The 5,934-nt window shown below is 47.3% G+C and overlaps 1 pseudogene across 1 annotated transcript; it reads right to left on the reverse strand.

Annotated features, from left to right (window-relative positions):
• Nucleotides 1-3,479: 3,479 nt before the first annotated feature.
• LOC308256446 (ran-binding protein 3-like) lies at nt 3,480-5,247 on the reverse strand (annotated as a pseudogene). Its single transcript has one exon. The product of its transcript is annotated as a ran-binding protein 3-like (transcript).
• Nucleotides 5,248-5,934: the final 687 nt, after the last annotated feature.

The raw sequence follows: 5,934 nt of genomic DNA on the forward strand, positions 1-5,934 counted from the left end.
ACGCAGCACGTCCTGACTTCACGTTATGCATGTGCTGGCTGGTTTGACTCATGCAAACCTGCCATCAGGACATGCTCTTTGATTGAGTACTGTGCTTCTAGTGCCTGGCCCATAGGAGGCGCTCAATACATACCTGATAAAGGAGCCAATGAATGAATTCCTCTTAACCCAATTATAAATTTGATGAGATCCCAATCAAAATTCCAAGGGAATTTGATCAAATGATTCAAAATTCATACATACTAAAATTTAGAATATGTGTATCTTTTGAAACAAATTTTATTCGCAGGAAATAATTCAAAACCCGGCTGGAGTGGCTCAGTGGTTGAGCATGGACCCATGAACCAGAAGGTCATGGTTTGATTCCCATGGGAACATGGCTGGGTTGCAGGCTTGAGACAGCTGATCAATGGTTCTCATCATTGATGTTTTCTACTCTCTCCCTTTCCCTTACTCTCTGAAATCAACAAAAATATATATTAAAAAAAAAAAGAAACTCTAGATTCCTTATCAGTCGTTGCCCTTTAAAAAAAAAGGGGAGAGAAAGTAATTGAATAAATGTTCAGAGGTCGTCACAGAATTATTCATAAAGCAGAAAACAAAATAATGTCAAATCCATTAATTAGAAGTAATTATATAATTTATGACATAGCAGGAGAAAAAGATACTAGAAGATGTTATTTTTCAGAAACATTTTCAACATTTGTAGTAGAATATATTATCAAACAGAAATAAAATATGATTTAAAAATATAGATAAGTATATATTTACATATATGACTAGCATATCTGAAAGGATATGTATAAAAATATGTGTAATTATTTCCAATTTAGTATGTGGGTGATCACTTATTTTAAACTTTTTTTCTACCTATAATCACAAATTATTTTTATAATAATCTACTTTTATTTTTAAAAAGAAAAAAATAGAACCTAATCCAATTTCTTTATTGTAAAGATGAAGAAGATTGATCTCAGGATTTAAATTGTGTGTGTATTTGAGTATTGAAGGTGGTGATAAAGAAGTATGTCCAGTGTAATCCACCTGGAAAGATGAGCTGGTTTGGTTTTGCCTAAAGGTTAGCAGTTGTTTCTTGTCTGAACCAAATTGTGCTTCTAAAGATAAATCCCATGACTAGCAATCAAGTGTCTTGCCACGATTCAGAAGTTCATGCACTTGACTAATTGTATCACAGACATTAATGCAGCAAAACACAGACCCACAAATATCTCAGTTTTGTTCCCTCCTTCATCCCCACACACATTTTCTGGTTTCTAGATAGGTCTATTCTGCCTTGTTCATTTCTCAGAATAGTTTTAGGAATCTCAATTGCCTTGCTCTCTGCTGACAAATTTATTTCAATTTCCATTCTATTCAACCTCATCTGTCCATTCTTTAAGCTTCTTGCTATTCCGTTTTCTTTGATTTTCTTCTCTTTAAAATCTCATTCTCACATAGTTGAAAAAAAAATCTATTTTAATATCATATAAAAAGTCACAACTTCTTAAATGGTTTTAGTTCTTACAGTTTTTTAATGTTTGTACTAAATGTTTTACTTAATTTTTTTCACCTTATCTTTAAATTTCACATTACCTTCTTTTAGTCTTCTACCTTCCCTTTATCACCTCACTATGGAGTGTATCTCAGAAGACTTGCCTCTGGTTCTATCATTCTTTTGTAAAGTACAATTTCCATTTAATTTTTTCCAGATAATGTTTCTTCAGTCCTTAAGGACTTAGCTCCTTACATGGGCTTTGGTGGGAGTCCTGGAGCAGCCCCTGCAGGTCTGACTTGGGTGGGGGTGTTCGGTCCTTCCAGAGATAGTGAGAATGGATCCTGACTCCTTGCTGTGATGGCACAGACATCCAAGACCCTCGCTTCGGAAGTGTTCCTAATGGCTGTGGCCTCTACTGCTTCCAGTGACGAACTTCTTAAAGGCCTTGTCCTTGGGCAGGCATCAGGCGCAGCTGGTGCAGCGAATAGGCTGCACATGGCTGCGGCCTTTTTTGGCACAACTGTTGTTCCCTCTTTTCTTTTTTTTTTAGTTAAAAGTTTTAATGTAGTTCCCAAATACATTTCATATGACAATCTTACATAAATGTTCCAAAACACATGGGCATTATCTGGTTTTACTTGTCACTAGTTGGCTAAGGCTTAAAGCGGAGAAATGTAGCCAGATCTGCTGGGGGTGGGAGGAGGGGTGAGGGAAGGGCTTTGGTGTCTTCCCATGGCTCAGGCTCAGGCTGCAAACAGTCATCCCAATGTGTGGGTGGCACAGCTATGGAGACCAAGCCTTCTCCCTCCCTATGAGTGGGCTGGATAATGTCTTCTAAACCCCCCTGGGGCCCTGTGAACAGGGACCTTCTTTGCAAGGGGGGCGGTGCCCAGCTGGGGTCTTGGCCTTCTCTGGGGTGGGCACAGCACCCACCCCTGTGTGTGCTGTGAGTGTTGGGACAGCATTCTGTAGTCTGGAACCAGTCCCCTGCCACTCCTCATAGGCCCTGCTAGGAACCCCATCTACCTATTATGGAGGCCCCCGGCCCTGGATGGTCTTGGGAGCGGTGACATCCAGGGCTGGGCAAGGAATGGCCAACAGTAGAAAGCAGGTGTGTGCCTGGGTGTCTGATGATGGGTGACCCACATGATGAGGACAATCAAGAGGGAGGGGTGCTATGCACGTCCCCTTCTTTGTCAACTCCTTTGGGAAGCAGTGGCCTCACTGTCAGGTCCCCACTCTGGAAGGCACCTCATCCAATAGGGCCAGGCCTCTACACCAAGACATCACCCTCTAGGCAACGGGAATGGGTGAAAGGGGATCTAAGAAACCAGCCCCCTTGTACACTCCTAGATCCAGTGACCCTTTTCTAGATAAGCTCTCTCTAGTTGTGAGGCCTACCCCTCAACACTCCTTCATAGCTTGGAGGAGCCCCAGGTGGGGAACAAGTGGGAGCCTTCAGAGCACCCCAAGCTCCCCAGTAAGGCCCCAGCACACAAACCATGACCATAGGGAGAACGAGGACGTTGGAGCTGTGCCTGCTCAACACTCAGGAGCACCTTAAATCTAAGAAACCAAAAACAAAGCCTTGGGGGAAAAGAAACCTAAAAACATATACCCCAAATCAGAAGGTGGGGAAGGAGAGATAAAGATAGTAGCAGAATATCCAGCAGGGCCAGTGTTTAACTTGTGGGAGCAGACCTGGTAGCCTGGGCAGGTGGCAGGAACCCACGGGTATGGTGGCGGCATGAGAGGGGTGAAGAAACCAGGCATCCCAGTCCCAGTGAGAAGCCGTGACAAGTCTTAATGTGCCATTTCAATTCAAAGGAGGGAGGGAAGAAATGTTCTTTTTGTTTTGCTCATCAATATGATGAGGTCTCGTGTCCCAAACCACATTCAAGCAGTTCCCAAGTCTGCTTCTGAACGGGCCTTGCAGATCCGGACTGTGGCCAACCCAGCGGGGAGTGTGTTTCCCGGGGCCCCGCACCTCGACGCAGCCTGAGAGGGGCGAGCGGGTGGGTGGACAGACGGACAAAGCAGCAGGCTCCCGGGTGGCCAGCTCCAGGTGCTATGTGCTCCCAGCTGTCTGCCCGCCCCCTTCGTTGTCAGCGCCGCCTCCTGTGGCCCCTGACGGAGCTAGACGTCGTCATCGTCACTGTCATCCTCATTGGATGGGGCCACGCCAGCCTCGGGGGCAGGTGTTCTGGTCTGTTTCTGCTCTACGCGGCTGCGAAGGGCCAGGATGCGGTGGTGCAGAGCGGCATATAGCTGGCCCGTGTCCTTGGAACTGGCCGAGATCAGGAAGACCTTCACGCCCTGGTCCTCGGTATCCATGGCTGTGATGCGAATGCTCTTCTCACTGGCCTTGTCAATCTGCGTCTGGGCCCACAGCTTGGTGTTGAGGATCAGCCGCAAGCTACCCTGGGACCGCATCACTAGTCGGGACTGTAATGTCCCATCGTCAGCCGATGCCATGTCGTTGAGTCTCAGCAGTCCCCGGCCTCTCTCCACCCAAGACTGCGAGGTCTTGTCAAAGACAAACAGCTTACACTGCATCAGTAACACGTTGCTCTCTGCCTCCTCCCCAGTGATGACTTCCACTTCTTCCAACAAACACTTGCGCGCTGTTGCCTTGGTGTGGGTGGCTGCCGATTCGGCCAGGGACTCTTTCTCAGGTGGCCTCCTGGGATGAAGACTTGGACCCAGACTCGACAGCTGAGTTCTCCCTGTTGGCATCTGAAGTGACCTCATTTAATGTGGGTGGGCTCAATACGCGCTCGCTCATGTTCTGGCCAAATACAAATTTGTTGCTGGTGGCATCGGCATTATTGGTCGAGTTCTCTAAACAGGAGCTGATATATTGAAGAAAATAGTTGGTCGCAGTTGGCGTTTCTGAACTGGGGTGTCCGGCATTTTCCATGTCAGCTGCTTCAGTGTTTTCATTTATTAACTTAACTCTGTCCCTCAAGTTCTGCCCAAATACAAACGCTTGCTGTGCAACTTGCTCTTTTTTCTCACAGCTGTCCTCCTCAGAAGTACTGCTAGACTCATTTTTCTGGGGCTCTTTCTCCTCAGGTGCTGGCGCCTCGTCAAGTGGACTTCTCTGTGTGGGGTTGTCGAGCGATGTCGATGTCGCTGTTCCTGTGCAGTCTGCGGGGATACTGAGCCCATTGGTGCCGCTGCTTGGAACGGCCTGTGAGAGTGCCTTTGGCTGTGGGGCTTGTAACACTGCCGGGCGAAGCACACTCCGCTGCTGCTCCTTGGGCTTCTGGCTTGGCAGACCTGCACTGGGTGCCTGGCCATGGATCAGTGTTGGTGGCTTCAACCGGAACCCACTGCTCTTTTCCTCTGGTTCTGAGTCAGAATTGCCTGCAGATGGCTCGCAGAAGGTTGATGGCATAAAAACATTGTTTTTGATACTGACTGTGAAGGTGGGAATTGGATTAAAGAGGACGTCCTTTCTCGCTTGACAGAAGGGCAGTAATTTCCATCTTCTCTGTCAGAATCTTCACCACCTTCAGGGCTGGAGCCTCCAGCTGACCTCTTTTGTCCTTTATCCTTCTGAAATACAAAGACGGGTGGAGCAATGGCAGGTTTTTCTTCGTTTGCCAGGTCCGCCATTTTACTTCCTCAAGCCCTCCCACAAGGCTCCGCGCTGGCCGCCGCTCCTGTTCCCTCTATTCTTGATTGTCTTGGAAGAGAGGGTCCCAGAGAGCCAGTTCTATCATTATCATCTTCCTAGTTTCTATCATTCCAACAAGCATTGGAGGTGTCCCTCCTCATCCTGTGGAAATGTACACATAGCCAGGAAAATATATGGTATTTGCTGTGCCACTCTTAAGAAGAATATTTTGTATTGTCTTCAATAAACCTTTACCTAAAACCTAAGAGTATCCACAAAGAGAGATTTTGTATCCAAACATGTTTTCCATGAGGACAAAGTCCATGAAAATGAGATCATATTAAGAATCATTTCCACTTCTGCTGTCAATCATTCAATTGCTTCCTTTTGCCTCAGAATAAAGGTCTGAGTGTTCCACTGGCCAACTAGGACCGGGGCTCCAGCTGGCAGGACTGGATGTTACTGCAGGACAGAGTGGCACCTGTGAGCTGCCAGGAGCCACACCTCAGGTGTCCCTCCGAGTGTCAGGAGCCCCAGGAGTTGCTACACAGCAAGGTCTGGGGCTGACCAGGGAGCCATGGACACTGGTTCTCTGGACTGACCAGCAGGGAGAGTCCACCCCTACCCTTGCCCAACTCCTGCCAGGCCTCACTTCTCATTGTCTCTGAGCCGCCCCAGGGCACAGAACCAGGCCCCGAATAGCTCCTTGGGCTGTATTTGATATTTCTGTGCCGCCTCCTGCAGCAGCACTATCTCCTCCATTACTTTCTGCTCCTGGGCCCAGAGGGAAGGAGAGGCTGCAGGAACTGCCTGAGTG

The sequence above is a fragment of the Plecotus auritus genome, assembly GCF_963455305.1.
Source record: "Plecotus auritus genome assembly, chromosome: 8".
Taxonomy (NCBI): Eukaryota; Metazoa; Chordata; class Mammalia; order Chiroptera; family Vespertilionidae; genus Plecotus; species Plecotus auritus.